The 23,188-nt window shown below is 40.0% G+C and overlaps 1 long non-coding RNA gene across 3 annotated transcripts; it reads left to right on the top strand.

The window, feature by feature from the left end:
• The first annotated feature begins 10,533 nt into the window (after positions 1–10,533).
• Positions 10,534–12,611, top strand: LOC142180190 (uncharacterized). 3 transcript variants are annotated; one of them, XR_012708347.1, is made up of 3 exons: positions 10,534–10,770; positions 10,866–10,922; positions 11,018–11,323. It is a non-coding gene; the product is annotated as an uncharacterized LOC142180190 (long non-coding RNA). The 3 variants fall into 3 exon arrangements; XR_012708348.1 differs by lacking the exon at positions 10,534–10,770 and adding an exon at positions 12,157–12,611 and having other exon boundaries at positions 10,818–10,922; positions 11,018–11,117; XR_012708346.1 differs by lacking the exon at positions 10,534–10,770 and having other exon boundaries at positions 10,818–10,922.
• Positions 12,612–23,188: the final 10,577 nt, after the last annotated feature.

The following is a 23,188-nucleotide window of genomic DNA, read 5'->3' as shown; positions in this document are numbered from 1 at the left end:
GACTTGGCGTCAGAGGATGCCCAGTGATTTCTTGAGGAGTGCCATCATATCCTCAGTACCATGGGTATTGCGGAGACTAGTGGGGTTTCTTTCACTACGTTTCAGCTTATGGGAGCAGCTTATCAGTGGTGGCGGGCATATGAGTTGGATAGTCCTGCCGAAGCAGCTTCACTCACTTGGACTCAGTTTTCGGATATGTTCTTATGAGAGTATGTTCCCTAGAGCCTTAGAGATGCATGGCGTGCAGAGTTTGAGCAGGTGCGCCAGGGTTCTATGACTGTCTCGGAGTATGCAGTCCGGTTCAGTGATTTATCCAGGCATGCACCAGCCTTGGTTGCTACCATCAGAGAGAGGGTTCATCAATTTATCTAGGGGTTCAACCCTAATATTAGGTACAGTATAGCTCGAGAGCTAGAGATGGACATCGCATACCAACAAGTAGTGGTAATCGTCAGGAGATTGGAGGGTATGCGGGTCCGGGACAGAGAAGAGAGAGGCTAAGAGGCCTCGAGATTCTGGAACATATAATAGTTCTCGTGCCCTAGTTGCAGCCTGTCATGGTAGAGGCTATGTGAGCCATCCTATTCATTCAGCACTTCCGGCTTCCAGTGACATACTGCCTACTCATAAACCTTAGGCTCCTTATTATGCATCGCCATTATCCAGTGTACCTCCTGCACGGGGTGCTTTCAGCGGTCAGTCTAGCCGATCAGGCCCGAGCCAGTCTCAGCAGCCATGTCCTCCGAGGGCTTATTTTGAGTGTGGTGACACTCGTCATATAATGATGGGTTGCCCTAGACTCATGAGGGGTGCACCTCCACAGATTTCTCAGGCCGTACCTATTCCACAGGGCCCTTAGGTTTCTCAGGCCATGGTTACTGCACCAGTTGCCACTCCACCTGCACAACCAGCTCGAGGTGGAGGTCGGGTAGGTAGAGGTCTCCCTAGATGGGGAGGCCAGGCCAAACATTATGCTCTTCCAGCTAGGACTGAGGCAGTTATATCCGACTCAGTCATCACATGTATTATTTTGGTTTGTCATAGAGAGGCTTCAACCTTGTTTGATCCACGCTCCACCTATTCTTATGTGTCCTCTTATTTTGCTCTATATTTGGGAGTGTTCCATGATTCTCTGAGTTCTCTTGTACATGTGTCTACACCCGTGGGAGATTCCATTATTGTTGACCGTATGTATCGGTCGTGCTTAATTATTATTAATGGTTTTTAGACCTGAGTCGATCTATTGTTGCTCAATATTATAGATTTTAATATTATTTTGGGCATGGACTGGTTGTCACCTCATCATGCTATTCTCGATTGTCACGCTAAAACTGTGACACTGGCTATGCCAGGTATACCACGTATACTGTGTAGAGGTGCCTTAGATTATGTTTCCAGCAGAGTAATTTCATATTTAAAGGCCCAGCGTATGGTTGAAAAAGGGTACAACGCTTATCTAGCCCTTGTGAGAGATGTCAGTGTTGATAGTCCTACCGTAGAGTCAGTTCCGATAGTGAGGGATTTTCCAGATGTATTTCCAGCTGATTTTCCGGGTATGCCACCCGACAAGGATATTGATTTTGGCATTGATTTATTACCAAGCACTCAGCCCATTTCTATTCCACCATATCGTATAGCCCCAGCATAATTGAAAGAATTAAAAGAACAGCTACATGAGTTACTTGATAAGTGTTTTATTCGGCCCAGTGTATCATCTTGGGGTGCTACAGTATTGTTTGTAAAGAAGAAAGATGGTTCCATTCGTATGCGTATTGATTATCGATAGCTGAACAAGGTTACAGTGAAGAACAGGTACCCATTGACTTGTATTGATGACTTATTTGATCAACTACAGGGTGCCAAGATATTCTCAAAAATTGATTTGTGGTCTGGGTATCACCAGTTAAATATTCGGGATTCGGATATTCTAAAGATAGCATTAAGGACCCGTTATGGTCACTATGAATTTCATGTAATTTCATTCGGGCAGACCAACGCCCCATCATCATTTATGCACTTGATGAACATCGTATTTCAGCCCTATCTTGATTTATTTGTCATGGTATTTATTGATGATATCCTGGTGTACTCACGTAGCCAGGAGGAGCATGTACAATACTTGGGTATTGTATTGCAGAGGCTGAGGGAGGAGAAACTTTATGCCAAATTCTCTAAGTGTGAGTTCTGGCTTAGTTCGGTAGCATTCTTGGGACACATAGTCCCCAGTGAAGGGATTAAGGTGGATCTGAAGAAAATAGAGGCAGTTCAGAGTTGGCCCAAGCCATCTCCAGTTATTGGTCTTGGCGCGGTGATAATGTAAGATGGTAGGGTGATTACCTACACTTCCAGACAACTAAAGGTGCATAAGAAGAATTATCCTATCCACGACCTTGATTTACCAGCTATTGTTCATGCCTTGAAGATTTGGCAGCATTATTTGTACGGTGTCCATTGTGAGGTCTATACCGACCATCAGAGTCTACATCATCTGTTCAACAGAAGGACCTCAATTTGTGATAGCGTAGGTGGTTAGAGTTACTCAAAGATTATGATATCACCATCTTGTACCATCCAGGGAAGGCCAATATGGTGGCCGACGCCTTGAGTCGAAATGCGGAGAGTTTGGGCAGCTTAACATATCTACCGGTAGTAGAGAGGCCATTAGCATTGGAAGTTCAGGCCTTAGCCAAATAGTTCGTTAGATTTGATGTCTCGGAACCCAATCAAGTTCTGGCATGTGTGGTTTATCAGTCCTCCTTATATGACCGCATTAGAGATCGCCAGTATGATGATCCCCATTTGCTTGTCCTGAAGGACACAGTTCAGCACGGTGATGCCAGTGATGTTAATCTTGGGGATGATGGGGTATTGAGGATGCATGGTCGGCTGTGTGTGCCCAATGTAGATGGTTTGCGTGAGTTGATTCTCCAAGAAGCTCGCAATTCGCGATATTCCATTCATCCAGGTGCCGCGAAGATGATCAGGATTTGAAGAAGCAATACTGGTGGATGAGAATGAAAAAGGACATAGTGGAGTATGTAGCTCGGTGCCTGAATTGTCAACAAGTAAAGTATGAGCACCAACGGCCAGATGGATTGCTTCAGAAGCTAGAGATTCCAGAGTGGAAATGGGAGCGGATTACCATGGATTTTATTGTTGAGCTTCCACGGACTCAGTAAAAGTTTGATGCAGTTTGGGTGATTGTAGACAAATTGACCAAGTCGGCTCATTTCATTCCAGTGGTGACTACTTACTCTGCGGAGCGGTTAGCAAAGATCTACATCCGCGAGATTGTCAGGCTTCATGGTGTACCAGTATCCATCATCTCTGACAGGGGTACACAGTTTACGTCGCGAGTCTGGAGGGCTGTACAACATGAGTTAGGCACATAGGTTGACTTAAGTACAACGTTTCACCCTCAGACAGACGGACAGTCCGAGCGCACTATTCAAATATTGGAGGATATATTTCGCGCTTGTGCTATAGATTTTGGAGGTTCTTGGGATCAGTTCCTGCCACTTGCAGAATTTGCCTACAATAATAGCTACCAGTCGAGCATTCAGATGGCTCCGTATGAGGCTTTATATGGAAGGTGATGTCGGTCTCCGGTGGGTTGGTTTGAACCGGGTGAGGCTAATCTATTAGGTACGGATTTAGTTCAGGATGCTTTGGAAAAGGTTAAATTGATTCAGGATCGACTTCATGCAGCCCAATCTAGACAGAAGAGTTATGTGGATTGGAAGGTTCGTGATGTGGCATTCATGATTGGGGAGCGGGTCTTGCTCCGGATTTTGCCCATGAAAGGTGTTATAAGGTTCGGGAAGAAGGGCACGTTGAGGCCTAGGTATATCAGACCTTTTGAGATACTTGAAAGGATTGGTGAGGTGGCTTACAAGCTGGCATTGCCACCTGGCCTAGCTGCAATTCATCCGGTATTCCATGTTTTCATGCTTCGGAAGCATCACGGTGATCCGTCTCATGTGTTAGATTTCAGCTCAGTCTAGTTGGACAAGGATCTATCTTATGTTGAGGAGCCGGTAGCTATTTTGGACAGACATGTTCGAAAGCTGAGATCAAAGAACATAGCTTCGGTGAAAGTGCAGTGGAGAGGCCAGCCAGTCAGAGAAGCTACTTGGGAGACTGAGTGGGAGATGCGGAGAAAATATTCACACCTATTTGGGACTCCAGGTATAATTCTAAACCCGTTTGACGATGAAAATTTATTTAAGAGGGGGATGATGTAACGATCCGGCCAGTTGTTACGAGTATTTTAACCCCGATCCCCTAAATTATATTTTTTCTATGTTATATCGTGGTGTTGTAACTTGCCGGGGTGTTTGATTTTTAGATTCGAAGTGAAATGAGACACATAGTCCCTAAGTTAAAGTCTTAAGTTGAAATAATTAACCGAATGATGAAAAAGGTGTAAACGACTCCGGAATGGAATTTTAATAATTCCAATAGCTCCGTATGGTGATTTCATACTTAGAAGTGTATCTGGATATTTATTTTGAGGTCCGTAGCTAAATTAGGCTTGAAATGGCGAAAATGGGAAATTTAAGTTTAGAAGTTTGATAGGGGAGTTGACTTTTTGATATCAGGATCGAAATTTGATTTCAGAAATTGGAATAACTCTGTTATGTCATTTATGACTTGTTGCAAAATTTGATGTCAATCGGAATTGATTTGATAGGTTTCAGCATCGAATATAGAAGTTGAAATTTGTTAGTTCCCGTTAAGCTTGAATTGGGGTGTGATTCGTATTTCTAGCATTGTTTGATGTGATTTGAAGTTTTGACTAAGTTCGTATAATATTTTAGGACTTGTTGGTATATTTGGTTGAGGTCCCTGGGGCCTCGGGTGAATTTCGGATGATTAACGGACCAAAAATTTACACTTAGAGTTGCTGAAATCTTGTGTCTGATTTCCTTATATGCGATCGCATGAGAAGGTCCGCGATCGCGTAGACTTAATTGGGCAGCTGGAAAATTTGTGCTATGCAATCGCGTGGGCAAATCCGCGATCGCGTAGGTTTGGCAAGCTGTGCTATGCGAACGCGTGGCTAAGACCACGTTCGCGAAGAGGTAACGAGGCAGAAGCTGGTCCACGCGCTTAACCCTTCGCGATCACGTGGACGAGTCCACGATCGCGTAGGTCTGGGAATGCTGTGTTTCGCGATCGCGTGGAGTTATCCGCGATCGCATAGTGTCAATTTTGGGCAATGGAGATTTGTTCTTGGCGATCGCGTTACTCCATCCGCGATCGCATAAGCTTAATTCTAGGTAACCTTATTTTGTTCTTCGCGATCGCCTGCCTTTGGCCGCGATCGCATAGAAGAAAAAGCTTGGGCAGAAAGTTTAAGTTTTGAAAATAGAATTTCGTCCTATTTTTTATTTTTGACAAATTAGAGCTCGGTAAGAGGCGATTTTTGGGAGATTTTCAAGAAAAATATCGGGGTAAGTATTCTTAACTGAATTTTGGTTAGATTACCTGAATCCATCACTGTTTTTATTATTTAGTTGGTGAATTAAGTTGGAAAAGTTTGAAAACCCTCTTGGATAAATTTGAGGATTTGAGGGCAGAATTTTTATCAGAATTTAGTAATTTTGGTATGGTTAGACTCGTGGTTGAATGGGCGTTCATATTTCGTAACTTTCGCTGGATTCCGAGACGTGGGCTCCACATGCAATTTTTGAGATAATTTCGAATTTTATTGAAAAATATAGTATGTTCTTATGAAATTGATTCCTATAATTTTTGTTGATTGTATCGAATTATTTTGGCTAGATTCGAGTCATTCAGAGTTGGATAATCGAGGAAAAGGCCTACTAGTGGATTAAATTGGAGCAAATCGAGGTAAGTGACTTGTCTAACCTTGTGTGGGAGAAATTTTTCTAGGATTGGTATTGATGTGATAATTGCAATGTGTTGAAAGTCGTGTACACAAGGTGACGAGTGTGTACACGGACTAAATATGGAAGGTTATGTTTTTAAATTGTGTAAATCACTGTTGCATATTAATTAAATTATTTTATCATATTATATTCATCATCATTGAATTATTTTATATTCTTAAAAATTGTCTAACCATTTCTTGCTAATTGCTTTACTTGTTTAGTTTAAAACTTGTTTCTTTTATTGTGTTCATTAATCGAAGGTGAAATTTCTTAACCTAATTATTATTAATATGAAGTATTCAACATTTATTTCAAATTTTGGTATTGAGGCAACATGTTAAAAATTGTGAAATTTTATTTTGCTGAGTTATTTATTCCTAAATATTTTGTGAGATTTTATACTCATTGTGATTGAGCAGTGGGCTCCTTATTATGGAAATTATTGTTGTTGTTGATTTATTTTGGCAAGTTAAAATATTCGGGCACTTGAGGTGCAAATTGTGATATTGATACACATGCGGTGGTATAAGGTCAGGGGGTTGAAACACATGCGGTGAGATAAGAGTGGCTTGATACCCGCGGCTAGTAGGAGAACTACTAGAAGTCATGCGGTATGATAAAAGTGGCTAAAACGCGGGATGCTATTTCGAAAAAAATATTTTTCTTTAAAATTAAATGTGTAAGGCTGCCGCGGTGATATAAGAAAATGAGATATTGTGAATTTATTTATGATTTGGGACTACAAGGCGGTACCTCGGGAGTGCCCTTGATGATATTTCTTTATGGCTGCACTTACTTTCGGTTATTTCGTGATTTCTTTAATTATAAAAGTTCATGATTTCCTTTCTATGAGATATTACCCTTATTCTGTGTAGTTAAATTTTGACATGTTTCTTACATGATTCATTTCCATTGTCATTATTGTTATTATATTGTTACTCTTTTCGCCCTACTCTTATTAATTCCAGTAGGGCCCTGACCTGACCTCGTCACTACTCTACCGAGGTTAGGCTTGACACTTACTAGGTACCGCTGTGGTGTGCTCATACTACACTTTTGCACATCTTTTTGTACCGATCCAGGTACTTCCTATCAGACCAGGTATCAGTGAGCTAGCTGAACGCAGAGACTTCAAGGTATATCTGTCAGCGTACGCAGACCTCGGAGTCCCCTTTTATTCTTATAATGTTATTTTCCCGATTCACATTAGACTCTTATGTATAAAGATATTCGTACTACTTCTTTAATTAAAGCTTGTGACTTGTATTTCACCGGATTTTGGAAATTTCTTTATGCAATGAGAGGTTGAGATTTTAAAAGTTTTTAATTGTTATTTTTATTATTCCGCATGTTGATAGGCTTACCTAGTCTTAGAGACTAGGGGCCGTTTGGTAGGAGGTATTAGAAAAAATAATGCAAGCATTAGCTCTATGCATTATTAATACCTTGTTTGATATATTTTTTTCAACCTACGTATAACTAATACTTGTATTAGTTATACATCATACTTGGTATTATCCTATGTATAAGTAATGCATAGAAAATCATGGCATTAGTAATACCAAGGCTACTAATGCATGCATTAGGTTGGTTAAAGACAAAATTATCCTTAAAGTCTCTTAAAGCTTGAGAATATGGAGGGCATTTTTATAAACAACTCTTTTTCTTAAAAATTATGCAATGCATTATAATTTTAATACACCACACCAAACAGTAGATAAGAAATAATATATGCATAACTAACCCATGCATTACTAACCCATGCATTACTAATACACCTTATTCCGCACTATTCTTATACACCCTACCAAACGACCCATATAGACATCGACAATAGGAATTAGACAACTGTATAGAGTAATTTTATTTTATAATTTTCTTTTACAACAAATACATGTATAAATATCTGTACAGTGAATGAAAGAATAGACAAAAAATTCTGCAAAATTCCCTTCTTCAATCTTTCACATACTACGAAACTGAAACATAGTCAGATATACATTTAGGATCATTCTAAACCTAAAACACTTAGCTTTTGAAATCTGGATCGCTCCTATATATGATTGGTTCTATGTTTAGGCTATCGTCAAACTGTCATTCTTCAAATATTCAATTTTAGAAAATAACTCAACCACTTGATTAGAAGGCTCGACACTTTCTGATTTGGATGCTTGTAAAATACCATTCGTGTTGGACCAAAAGGTATACGAGATTGTTACTCAAATAGTCGGCCATATTTAATATTTATTTTTTCTAGTCGATATACATAGATTATATATATTTATGCATAAATTATCCATAAATTATATATCCGCCAACTATTTTAAGTTTAAGAGATTAGGTGAGCAACTATCTGAGTTAATTCTTCAATATGGATGATTCTTTTTGGGCCATTTGCTTTCGTTTTGGGCCTACTTGGTTTGATGTTTAAGCCCACTGAAACATTTGTGGCTTTCATCCTAATTTGTTGCCTCCATCCAGCTACCATTGCGTGTAGGTACCATACCTATGTTCGAGACTTCGAATTGACAAACAGAAAGGAGACCAAATATTTAGGGGTCATTTGGTAGAGTGTATAAATGGGGTGTTGAGGCTTTAGGGTAGGATTTGTTTGCCCAATGTTGATGGGTTATGGGAGCGCCCATCGTTCACAGTATTCCATTCATCTTGGCATCGAGAAGATATACTATGTTTTGAAACAACACTACTAGTGGAGAAGAATGAAGAAAGATATTGTGGGGTATGTGACTCGGTGTTTGAACTGTCAGCAGGTGAAGTAATAATGTTGAATGTGGTATTAGTAATGCTGGTATTAGTTATGCTGACATATTTCTTATATATTGTTTGATTTGATGTATTAAAGCATAACACAATTTCTAAAAGATTGTTTGTTTACAAAACTACCCTCATAACTAGTCCATCACTTTATCTTTTAAAAGAAACATATGTTGAGGAATATTTTTTTATGAAAAAGGATTTAAAAAAATTATTTGATTTGTCTGCCTATATTGTAGTATAGAACTAAATATTTATTTATAAAAAATAATATATGCTAAGTATTTATTTACTTACTAGGGATATGATTTTATTTCCCACTTTCTTGAATCATTTCAAACTTGCATAAATATAATAACATATTTTAATCAAGCATAAATTTTGAAGGACAATTTTATCTTTAACTAAGCTAATACATGCATTAAAAACCATTGCATTGTTAATACCATGATTTCTTATGCATTAGTTATGCATAGGATAATACCAAATAAGGTGCATAACTAATGCATAAGTTCAAATAGTGTACTAAACAAGATATTATTAGTATACAAAGCTAATGCATGTTAGAGTTTGGGCCGAGTCCATGAAAGCAAAAAGGGCAACGATCATTATTAGCCCGTGGCTGAAACCATGTACATTCGATAACCGTAAAAGTATATAAAATTTATATATTTTTTGTACGTGATATACATAAATGTATATATATATTAAGCTATTAATTTGATAGCGCCCGTACAATGTCACTTTTTCGTGCAAAAATCTTGAAGCCCAAAGGTCTTGGTTACTTTTCCAGTTGATCCTTGAAAAAGCGAAACATTCATTCGATAAATTCTGAATTTTTCAAAGTGCAAAAATCGTGAAGCCCAAAGGTCTTGGTTACTTTTCCAGTTGATCCTTGAAAAAGCGAAACATTCATTCGATAAATTCTGAATTTTTCTTGTTGATAAAAAGCAGAACTTTTACGTTTTTGTTCACGAAGAATTAACTCAAATAATCGTCCACTCAACCACTTAAATTAAAAAATAGTCAGTAGAGGTATAATTTATGTAATATATGTGTATAATTATGCATAATTAATGTATATACCTAGAAAAAGTAAACAATGAACGTAACCGATTATTTGTATAAAGATCCCTTTGTTTATCAAGTGCATCCCTTGATATAAAGCAACTCCTCCTTCTCGAATTTAAATCATACAAGATCCAGATTTGAATTTATCTAAATTTTACACCGTATCTATAATTTATGTCGATAAGTTGGTTGGTTAATAGGGGAAACAATGAAGTGAAATTAAATTAAAATAATATTATTGTGACAAAAACTTATTGGCAGATGGCGGAGGCAGGATTTCAAGCTTATAGGTTCGAGATTCTAATATTTTTAAGTTATTGGGTTCTAAATTAATAAAAGCTACTGGGTTCAGTCGAACCTGTAGCCGACACTGTGGCTCTACCTCTTCTGATTGGTCCATGTTAGTGTCACCTATGGTAATGTTTATTCAGGGCAGTTAGATAAAATTTATTCATTCTATACATTACTATTGGGTATTTTTGGATATTTTTATTATTATTTTTTTCAAAAATTATCTATCTATCTATCTATCTATCTATCTATCTATCTATCTATCTATATATATATATATATATATATATATATATATATATATATATATATATATATATATATATATATATATATATAAATAAATATAAGGAGGGTAAAAGAATGTTGACATGGCATCCCTCTTAAGCTAGGATTACTATTTATCTCTTCTCTCATTTTTTTGGCATTTTTTCTCATATTTCCCCTTAGTTATTTCTTTTTCTCTAAAAGATGTGACCTTACAGATTCTATAGGTTACAACTTTATCCATGCGTTTTGGAAAACAGTCATCACTAAAAGGTGCTCTTCAAATATTTGAAACGTCTTTTTCCCTTCCCATATTTAACAAGGTCATTTACACTGGATTTCAAAAGTCAGTCAATTCTGATATCTAACCATTCTTTGTTCCTATTTAAGCGCACCTAACAGTCAATAGAACTGCGTTGCTTTCGTCTCTCAACGGAAGGTCTCTCTTTGAATCTTTTGCAACTTCAAGGTCTGCTTTCTTTTTTTATATATATTCTGCTTTATACTAATTTTATGATTAGAATAGTGAAAATTGACTACTCTGGTTAGTTTTGTGGGATGCAGAGGAAGTACAAAATGAAAAAAGGCAAAAGTTCTTATTGGCAGTTTCTGAACTTCAAGGTTTTCTTACTTTCTTTCTTTTCCATATGTTCTGCTTATTAGAAGTTTATCATTTAAAGATAGTGAATGTTGACTATTTTATTTGGATTATTTAGATGCAGATGAAGCGTAAAATAAAAAGACGCATCGCAATGAGAATGATTGACAGTAATGAGGCAAGTCATGAAGTGATGAGCTTGACACAAGACACTCGCTGTATTTTCTTTTCCTTTTTCGTTTTTTGTGGTTGACTCATTTCATATTGGTTTAAATTGGCTGTTTTTTCGATATAATAAAAAAGAAGAAACTTTATTTTCTGCATTTGACGTTTAGTGCGAAGATCGATGCTATAATAAACTCATTTTGTAATGTTTCTTGGATTTTAACAAATTAAACTCTATGAAGGAGTTATTTTTCCTCTACTGATAAGTAAATAAAGAGGCAATTCAGAATCAGATGCTATTAATTCATTCAAACTTAAGGTCTTTATATGTGTGATGAATAAAACATACAAACAAAAAACATACACATAGGTTTATAATAAGAAGATGCAGAAAGTTGAATAAAAATCGGTGGCAGGAAGTATCGCCAAAAGACATCACTGATTTACTTTATGCATTTTTTTGTTGTACTGCTGGGACTCTCTTTTTATTTTAATCCTTTAATTTGTGTATAACAAAAAAATATAGGTGCAACTTTCATTGATTTTTGGTTTGAAAATATATATCTATGATTGAAGTTATAAGTATGTATGAGTATATTATTTCTAGAAAGGAAACTTGCATATATTTATGTAGTTATTTCACATGTGTACACTACTAGAAGTCGGTCGGTTTTTCAAAATAATTTTTTTTTTACGAAACCGATCAACTTTGGTCGGTTTTTTTGGCACAAAAATGCGGGAAACTATTTTTGAGTTTTTTCATTTCAAATAAATTAAAATTAATATTAAAAAAACGACCAAAATCGCTCAGTTAATTTGGCCGGTCATTTTAAAAAGCGACCGAATTCGATCGGTAATTTTATTTTTTAATATAACCGACCGATATCAGTTAGTTATTTTCCTGCGAAAATACAATTAAAGAGTATAAATAAAATAAAAGATAGTCTTAAAACAAAATGCACCAATGGTCTTGATAATCGGCTTAATGTATGCATATTTTGATATATATCGCCTCACATTTTACTCATGTCTCGACGATTTGAGATGTTTAATATGATTATTTGTGCTAAATTTTGGTATTTCTATGTGTAGGAATCATTCGGATGCAATTTGGGACGAAAGGGCGCGAATTGGAGCAAAATCGGGACAAAATCGCAAAAAGGGAGATTTGAGGGCTACAGCCAGCGTGGGACGCTGGCTGTGGCGCAATTTACAGCAGCCAAAATGTTTGATCGCCAGGGCCAGCGCCCCACGCTGCCCTGGACGCTCAAGACGGGAAAGTGTCCTTTTTCGACTAGGACTCGGTTATTTCGACCCCTAGACGCCCCCAACTCATATAAAAGCCAACCTAAACCTATTTTTGAGGGGAGGACGTGATTTAGAGAGAAGAGGGAGGCGCCAAACACTCGAAAGCAAGGATTTGATCAATTCTTTCATCCCTTTCCTAGTATTCATTGATTTTATGTTTGAAAATATTATTTTTGATGATTGTATGAACATGAGTGGCTAAGAAACCTATTGTTCTAGGGTCATGGGTATACATGAATGTTGATGTTTGAAGTTTAATTTGAGGAAGTTAATTTTATCATATTGGGTTGTTTATTTAATTCTGTTTTTAATTATTTTGCTGAGTAGCTAACAGTGAAATACTATCTACGAATCTAGAGTTGAACTCGAATGTGGGAACTCTAGTTTGTATATAGAATTAAATAGAGCAAGTTCTTAAACCCCGGGCATCGGGGAACGGATTCGCAATTAGAATAGACATATACCTAATTGCCTTGCTCGGTTGCAATACAGGAATTGTAAATGCGTTCTTGTTAATCTTAATTCCATAGACATATAGGCATTAAGTTAGCTTAAATAGGCGAGTAAGGACTCGACAGATTCTTATGAGTAATATCAACCCTGTCAATCAACTATCCAGATAAATCAATTAGTTATTTTAAGCTAAGAATGCAACATGATTGTTAGATAACCCGTGACCCTGGAATATTATCTCCTATTGATTGTTATTCAAAACTATTTAAGTGTTGTGTTGGTTTCTAGTATTTTATTACTTGATAGTTTTAGGTAGTAAATTAGAAAATTATCTATTTTATAAGAAATCGCTTGAATCGATAAGCTATTTGAGTTTGAATTAGTCAAAAGTTAATCATAAGTCTTCGTGGGAATGATACTTTATTCACTACTCTATTACTTGACGACCACGTATACTTGCGTGAGTGTGTTTGGTCGCAACAAGTTTTTGGCGCCGTTGCCGGGGACTTAGAAATTAGCTACTTGACTGAGTTAAGCTTTTATTAGTTATTTGTTCAAGTGTATAATTTTCAGTTTGCCTTGTTTGTGTTAACGCAGGATCTTCTCTTGAATGCGGAGGAGTAGAAGTGCAAACAACCTCCTTCCTTTTGATACTGAAATTGAACGAACACTTCATAGAGTGAGGAGGGAAGTCGAAACAAGAACTAGAATAGAGGGAGAGTTGGACATTGTAGTTCAACCACAACCAATAGAGATGGCAGGTAATGAAGAGCGTGCGGTGATAGAAGCCGCAAGGCCCAATCTTGCGAATATGACTCAGGCTATTGTGAAGCCTGATATCACGGGGCATTTCGAACTCAAACAGTACATGGTACAACTGATTCAGTCCACATGGCAGTATGTGGGTCTATCTCATGAAGACCCACAGAGGCACATTCAGAACTTCTTGGAAATTACGGACACTTACAATTATCCGAACGTTTCCAAGGACTATGTCAGGCTGACACTATTTCCCTTTTCACTGTTTGGAGAAGCTAAGGAATGGTTGCAAAAGGAGCCCGCGAACTAAATCCACACTTGGGATGATCTAGCAAGGAAATTCTTAATCAAGTGTTTCCCCACTAATACAATACAAAATCTCATAAATACTGACACGAACACTACCCAAAACCTGGTGTTACTGAGTACATGAGCATCTAATATGAATACAAGTCTAGAAAATACGGTCTATAATAGTCTGAGACCAAATACATTAAACAAGGAGATAGAAAAGGAGAGACAAGGTATGCGAAACACGGCAGCTACCTCAAAATCTCCTGAAAATCAGCTGTATAGAAGAATCAACACCCGCTATGTCCGAGAACACATGGATCTGCACACGAAGTCCAGGGTGTAGTATGAGTACAACCAACTCAGCAAGTAACAATAATAAATAAGGAACTGAAGATAGAAACGAGCTACACAGTTATGGTTCATTTCCAGTAATTCCATCAAAGAATAGACATGCTATCAAATCTAGCAGTTTAATGTCAAATCAATTTTTATACAGTTCCTGTTCATGTAATCCGTAGATAAAAATCATTTAGAGATTTCACAGCAATGACAGATATCAACCAAGTGCAACAACAAATAGATATCAAGTACAACCTCTGAGAACAACAATCACTCACTGGGCTCTCAGCCCTCATCTATCACTGGGCTCCCAGCCCTCATCACTCACTGGGCTCCCAGCTCTCATCACTCACTCTCAATGGGTATCCGCACTCACTGGGGGTGTACAGACTCCGGAAGGGCACCTACAGCCCAAGCGCTATAATCTGCACGGACAACTCACGTGCTGCACGGACAACTCACGTGCCATAATATAACTATCTGGATCTGCACGGCCAACTCACGTGTTGCACGGCCAACTCACGTGCTATAGTATGATATAAGGATCCGTACAGCTAACTCACGTGTTGCACGACCAACTCACGTGCTATAGTATAATATAAGGATGGATCCGTACGGCCAACTCACTTGCTGCACGGCCAACTCACGTGCTATGGTATAATATAAGGATATGCACGGCCAACTCACGTGCTGCACGGACAACTTACGTGCTATAGTATCAATATCTCACAATCAGGCCCTCGGCCTCACTCAGTCATAAATCTCTCCAGTCTCTCGGACTCTTAATAATCATGAATTCAGCCCAAACAATAATAATATGATGTATCAATAATAATAACAGAAACTGAGATAAAATGTGCAAGTAAAAGCTGAGACTGAGTACATATAGCATTTAGCAGGCAATTCAACAAGTACGCGACCTCTGTGGGTCCCAACATTACTATCACATAGCCTAAGCATGATTTCTAACATGATTTACAGTCAAATTTTATCAACACATAGAGAGCATATAGCTAACAACAAATTATTCAACTTTACAGCTTTTCAGGACGGACCAAGTCACAATCCCCTCGGTGCACGCCCACACGCCCGTCACCTAGCATGTGCGTCACCTAAAAAATAATCACATGATACCAAAATCCGGGATTTCATACCCTCAGGATCAGATTTAAAACTGTTACTTACCTTAGAGCGTGAAATTCTTTACTGTGCTATGTCTTTGCCTCGCAAATCGACCTCCGAATGCCTCGTATCTAGTCACAAATAATTCATTTCAGTCAATAAAATTTATTGGAATTAACTCCATAAGAAAATGCTATTTTTCATAAAAATTCCAAATTTAGCTTAAAAATTGCCCGTGGGGCCTACGTCTCGGAACTCAACAAAAGTTACAAAATTCGGAAACTCATTCAACCACGAGTCTAACCATACCAATTTTATCAAAATCCGACCCCAACTCGACCCTCAAATCTTCAATTTAAACTAAGAGGGTTTTCAAACTTTTCCAACTTAATTCGCCAATTAAATAATAAAAACAACCATGGATTCGGGTAATTTAATCAATATTGAGTTAAGAACACTTACCCCATTGTTTTCCTTGAAAAACTCCCGAAAATCGCCTCTTCCCGAGCTCAAATCCGTCAAAAACTGAAAATGGGACGAAGTCCCATTTTGAGAATTTAAACTCTTTGTCCAGACCTCTCCTTTTCGCGAACGCGACAGGTCCCTCGCGTTCGCGAAGCACAAAATGTGCTTCCCAACATTTGTTCTTCGCGAACGCGATGCTTTACAGAGCCCTTCTTCGCGAATGCGAGCTCCCCTTTGCGGACGCGAAGGCAAAAATCCCATACCCACTATTTTCCCTTCGCGAACGCGATACCCCAAATGCGAACGCGATGCACAACCCAGCTCCTCTTCGCGAATGTGAGACCCCCTCGCGAATGCAAAGAGTAAATCCTGCCTGCCTTAAATTCCTCTTCACGAACGCGAGGGCCCACTCGCGAACGCGAAAGAGAAAATCTGAAAAATGCAGCAGTAGATATCAGTAATCAAACCAAGACCACAAATGATCCGTTAACCATCCAAAACTCACCCGAGCCCCTCGGGACCTCAACCAAATATACCAACAAGTCCTAAAATATCATACGAACTTAGTCGAATCCTCAAATCTCCTAAAACAACGCTAAAACCTTGAAATTCATCCCAATTCAAGCCTAATGAACTTTGAAATTTCTAATTTCTACAAACGACTCCGGAACCTATCAAATCACGTCCGATTGACCTCAAATTTTGCACACAAGTCATAAATGACATAACATAGGTATTCCAATTTTCAGAATCAGATTCCGACCCCGATATCGAAAGTCAACTCCCCGGTCAAACTTTCCAAAAATTAAACTTTCGGCATTTCAAGCCTAATTCCTCTACGGACCTCCAAATAATTTTTCGGACATGCTCCTAAATCCAAAATCACCATACGGAGCTATTGTAATCATCAAAATTTAAATCCGAGGTTGTTTACACATATGTCCACATTCAGTCACTTTTCTAACTTGCAATTTTCAATTATGAGACTAAGTGTCTCATTTCACTCCGAATTCCTTTCGAACCCGAACCAACTACCCCGACAAGTCATAAAATAACTGTAAAGCATAAATTAAGCAGTAAATGGAGAAACGGGATAATAATACTCAAAACGATCGACCGGGTCGTTACATTCTCCCCTCTTAAACAAACGTTCGTCCTCGAACGGGTTTAGAATAATACCTGGAGTCTCAAATAAGTGTGGATATTTGCTCCACATCTCCTGCTCAATCTCCCAAGTAGCTTCTCCGACTGGCTGGCCTCTCCACTATACCTTTACTGATGCTATGTTCTTTGACCTCAGCTTTCGAACCTGCCGGTCTAAAATAGCCACCGTCTCCACATCATAAGTCAAATTACCATCCAACTATACTGTACTGAAATTCAGAATATGAGACGGATCCCCGACATACTTTCGGAGCATGGATACATGGAACACTGGATGAACACCTAATAGACTAGGTGGCAAAGAAAGTTCATAAGCCACCTCTTCAATTTTCTTAAATATCTCAAAAGGCCCAATATACCGATGGCTCAACTTGCCCTTCTTCCCGAACCTCAACACACCCTTCATGGGAGAAATCTTGAGCAGAACATTCTCCCCCACCATGTGAACAACATCACGAACCTTTCTATTGGCATAACTCTTCTGTCTAGACTATGCCATGCCAAGCCATTCCTGAATCACTTTGATCTTCTCTAAAGCATCCTGAACCAAGTCAGTACCCAATAGCCTAACCTCACCCGGCTCAAACCAACCTACCGGAGATCGGCACCGTCTCCCGTACAAAGCTTTATACGGAGCCATCTGAATGCTTGGCTGGTAGTTATTATTGTAAGCAAACTCCGCGAGTGGCAGAAATTGATCCCATGAACCCCCAAAATCAATGACACAAATGCGTAGCATATCCTCTAATATCTGAATAGTGCGCTCGGACTGTCCGTCCATCCGAGGGTGAAATGCTGTATTCAACTGAACCTGTGTGCCCAACTCTCGCTGCACTCCCCTCCAAAACTGTGAGGTAAACTGCGTACTCCGATCTAAAATAATAGACACCGGCACACCGTGTAGGCAACCAATCTCGCGAATATAAATCCCAACTAACCGCTCCGAAGAATAATTAGTACCGACTGGAATAAAATGCGCAGATTTGGTCAACCGATCTACTATCACCCAAACAGCATCAAACTTTCTCAAAGTCCGTGGGAGTCCAACTACGAAGTTCATGGTAATACGCTCCCACTTCCACTCCGAAATTTTAAGTCTCTGTAGCAATCTACCCGGTCTCTGATACTCGTACTTTACCTGTTGATAATTTAAACACCGAGATACAAACCCAACTATATCTTTCTTCATCCGCCTCCACCAATAATGATGTCTCAAATCTTGATACATCTTCGCGGCGCCTGGATAAATAGAGTACCACGAATTGTGAGCTTCCTGGAGAATCAGTTCACGCAAACCATCCACATTAGGCACACATAGCCTGCCCTGCATCCGTAATACACCGTCATCTCCAATAGTGACTTCCTTGGCATCACCGTGTTGAACGGTGTCCTTAAGGACAAGCAGATGTGGATCATCATATTGGCGCTCTCTGATGCGATCATATAAAGAAGATTGAGAAAACACACATGCCAAAACTCGATTCGGCTCGGAAATATCCAACCTAACAAACTGTTTAGCCAAGGCCTGAACATCCAAGGCTAAAGGCCTCTCTGCTACCGGTAAGTATGCTAAGCTGCCCAAACTCTCCGCCTTACGACTCAAGGCATCGGCCACCACATTGGCCTTTCCAGGATGATACAGAATGGTGATATCATAATCCTTAAGCAACTTCAACCACCTTCGCTGCCACAAGTTAAGATCCTTCTGTTTAAACAAATGTTGTAGACTCTGATGATCGGTATATACCTCACACTGGACATCGTACAAGTAATGCCGCCAAATTTTCAAGGCATGAACAATAGCTACTAACTCAAGATCGTGGACTGGATAATTCTTCTCATGTACCTTTAACTGTCTGGACGCATAAGCAATCACCCTACCATCCTACATCAGCACTGCGCCGAGATCAATACGTGACGTGTCACAATACACAGTATAAGACTCTGAACCTATAGGCAACACCAATACTGGAGCTGTAGTCAAAGCTGTCTTGAGCTTCTGAAAGTTCTCTTCACATTCATCGACCACCTGAACGGAGCACCTTTCTGGGTCAATTTAGTCATAGGTGATGCAATAGACGAGAAACCCTCCACGAAACGACGATAATAACTGGACAAGCCGAGAAAACTCTGAATCTCAGTAACTGAGGATGGTCTGGGCCAATTCTGAATTGCCTCTATTTTCTTCGAATCCACCTTAATTCCTTCACTGGACACTATATGAACCAAGAATGCCACCGAACTAAGCCAGAACTCACACTTAGAGAATTTGGCATAAAGTTTCTCATCTCTCAGCCTCTGTAATACAATGCCTAAGTGTTGTGAATGCTTCTCCTGGCTACGTGAGTAAACCAGAATATCATCAATAAAAACTACGACGAATAAATCAAGATATGGCTGAAATACACTATTCATCAAATGCATAAATGCTGCCGGGGCATTGGTTAGCCCAAAAGACATCACAAGAAATTCATAGTGGCCATAACGAGTTCTGAATGCCGTCTTCAGAATATCTGAATCCCGAATTTTCAACTGGTGATACCCAGATCTCAAATCAATTTTTGAGAACACCCTCGCTCCCTGAAGCTGGTCAAATAAGTCATCAATACGCGATAAAGGATATTTATTCTTGATCATCACTTTGTTCAACTGCCTATAGTCAATGCACATCCGCATAGTGCCATATTTCTTTTCACAAACAGAACTGGTGCACCCCAAGGTGACACACTAGGCCTAATAAACCCCTTTTCAAGGAGTTCCTGAAGTTGTTCTTTCAATTCTTTTAACTCTGCTGGTGCCATACGATACGGAGGAATAGAAATAGGCTGGGTGCCCTGCACCAAGTCAATACCGAAATCAATATCTTTGTTAGGTGGCATACCCGGCAGATTTGCAGGAAATACATCCGGAAAGTCTCGCTCGACCGGTACTAAATCAATAATAGGAGTATTCGCTTCAACATCTCTCACAAAAGCCAAATATGACAAGCATCCCTTTCCAACCATACGTTGAGCCTTCAAATAAGAAATTACCCTACTAGGAACAAGATCTAGAGAACCCCTCCATTCAACCTTTGGCAACCCCGGCATCGTCAACGTCACGATTTTTGCGTGACAGTCTAGAATAGCATGACATGGAGACAACCAATCCATACCCAGGATTATATCGAAATCAACCATACCGAGTAATAAGAGATCAACTTTAATTTCCAGTTTCCCAATAGTTACCACACACGACCGATACACACGATCCACAGTAATAATATCGCCCATCGATATAGATACACAAACAAGTGAAACTAAGGACTCACAGGGCATATCCAGATAATGAGCAAAATATGATGATACATATGAATAAGTGGAACAAGGGTCAAATAATATAGAAGCCTCCCTGTGGCACACTGAAACAATACATGTGATCACTGCGTCTGAGGCAATAGCATCTGGCCTGGCAGGAAAAGCATAGAATCGAGCCTACACGCCTCCTGATTGGCCTCCCCCTCTTGGGCGACCCCTAGCTGCCTGACCCCCACCCCGAGATGGTAGGACAGGTGGTGTAACTGCTGGTGCTGGTGCCGTCGGTCGAGAACTCTATTGTGGAGCCCCACTCAACAGCCTAGTACACTCTCTCTTAAAATGACCAAATTCTCCGCACTCGAAACAACCCCTCCTCTGACGGAACTGCTGCTGCTGATAACCCGAGGAATGACCTGCAGAAGCCTGTGCGGACGAGGCAAGATGAGAACTCTGCGCTGGTAGTGCACTGCATGAAGACTGGCCTGAGTGAGCACTGTAAGAACCATGGCTAGTTAATGCACTACGATGAGCTGGACGACTCGTCTGAGTGTGTCTATAAGAACAACCCCTACCGTGGTAAAACTGACCCCTTGAAGGAACACCGTTGTAATCACCTGGACAACTAGGCCTCTTAGCCTCTCTCTCTCTCTCTCTCTCCACGTTCCTGGCTACAAACCATCTCTATCTGCCGAGCAATGTCCACTACCTCATCAAAAGTAGCACCAGATACTCTCTCCCTAGTCATAAGTAACCGCGGATGATATGTGAGGCCATCAATGAACCTCCTAATCCACTCCCTATCAGCGGGAACTAACCAGACTGCGTGACGAGCCAACTCAGAAATTCTCATCTCTTACTGCGTCACTGACACATCACCCTGGCGAAGCTGCTCAAACTACCTGCGCAGCTCCTCTCTGCGTGACTGAGGCACGAACTTCTCCAAAAAGACCACAGAGAACTGGTGCCAAGTAAGGGGTGCTACACCAACAGGCCTACGCCTCTCGTAAGTCTCCCACAATCTGAGTGCAGCCCTCGAAAACTGAAAAGTAGTGAATGAGACCCCACTGGTCTCTAGAATACCTACTGGCCGAAGCATCCGTTGGCACCTATCCAGAAAACCCTGAGCATCCTCTGACTCAGTACCGCTAAATGGTGGAGGTCGAAGCCTCTCAAATCTCTCAAGTCTCCTCTGCTCATCTTCTGCCATAACAGGAACTACTGGGGCCTGAGCAGCTACAACCGGCTGGGCTGGTAGTGCTCCCAGTATCTAAAGTCCCTGTACTACCTGGTCTAGAGTACGGGCAACAGGGGTATGAGTACCTCCCCCGGCCTGAGAAGTGGCAGGTGCGGCCTGAGCCGAAACCACCTGAGCAAGAGCAGTGCAAGCTGCCAATATCTGGGCCAAAGTCTTCTGAAGGCCCGGAATCTCAATGGGCACAACTGGTGCCTGGGTTAATCCTGTCGGCCCATCTATATCCAGAATCTGCTCCTAAGCTGGAGCAACTGGTGGTACTACATGTGCTGTTCCAACTGTGGTACGAGCTACACCTCGACCTCTACCTCGGCCTCGGCCTCGCGGCCCTGACTGGTGGCACTGGTAGTTGACCATCCGATCTGGTAGTACATGTCCTCATCATCTGTGAGAGAATATAATAGCAGAAATTTAGTTTCCAGAATCAACAAATTCGCACGACAGAATATAAGAAAGTGAAATTTTCCTAAGGGTTCCGCAACCTCTCGAACATAAGTACAGACGTCTCCGTACCGATCCGCAAGACTCTACTAAACCTGCTCATGACTCGGGAGAATTATGTAACCTAGGCTCTGATACCAACTTATCACGACCCAAAAATCCCAACCTGTCATGATAGCGCCTATCTCAATACCAGGCAAGTCGATAATCTCAATAAACCACCATTTCTCTTAAGTTTGAAAAAATAATAATTTAATACAATACAAAATCCCATAAATATTGACACGAACACTCCCCAAAACCTGGTGTCACTAAGTACATGAGCATCTAATATGAATATAAGTCTGGAAAATACGGTCTATAATAGTCTGAAACCAAATACAGTAAACAAGGAGATAAAGAAGGAGAGACAAGGTCTGCGAAATACGGCAGCTACCTCAAAATCTCCTGAAAATTAGCTGTATGGAAGAATCAATACCCGCTATGTCCGAAAATACATGGATCTGCACAAGAAGTACAGGGTATGGTATGAGTACAACCAACTCAGCAAGTAACAATAATAAATAAGGAACTAAAGATAGAAACGAGCTACACAGTTATGGTTCATTTCCAGTAATTCCATCAAAGAATAGACATGCTATCAAATCTAGCAGTTTAATGTCAAATCAATTTTTATATAGTTCCTGTTCATGTAATCCGTAGATAAAAATCTTTTAGAGATTTTACAGCAATGACAGATATCAACCAAGTACAACAACAAATGGAAATCAAGTACAACCTCTGAGGACAACAATCACTCACTAGGCTCTCAGCCCTCATCACTCACTGGGCTACTAGCCCTCATCACTCACTCTCAATGGGTAGCCGCACTCACTGGGGGTGTACAGACTCCGTAGGGGCTCCTACAGCCCAAGCGCAATAATCTGCAGGGACAACTCATGTGCTGCACGGACAACTCACGTGCCATAATATAACTATCTGGATCCGCACGGCCAACTCGCGTGCTGCATGGCCAACTCACGTGCTATAATATAATATAAGATCCGCACGGCCAGCTCACGTGTTGCACGACCAACTCACGTGCTATAGTATAATATAAGGATCTGCACGGCCAACTCACGTACTGCACAGACAACTCACGTGCTATAGTATTAATATCTCACAATTAGGTCCTCGGCCTCACTCAGTCATAAATCTCTCCAGTCTCTCGGGCTCTTAATAATCATGAAAT

The sequence above is a fragment of the Nicotiana tabacum genome, chromosome 4 (genome assembly GCF_000715075.1).
Source record: "Nicotiana tabacum cultivar K326 chromosome 4, ASM71507v2, whole genome shotgun sequence".
NCBI lineage: Eukaryota > Viridiplantae > Streptophyta > Magnoliopsida > Solanales > Solanaceae > Nicotiana > Nicotiana tabacum.
The sequence above is the reverse complement of the archived record's forward strand: the minus strand, read 5'-3'. Positions and strand labels throughout refer to the sequence as shown.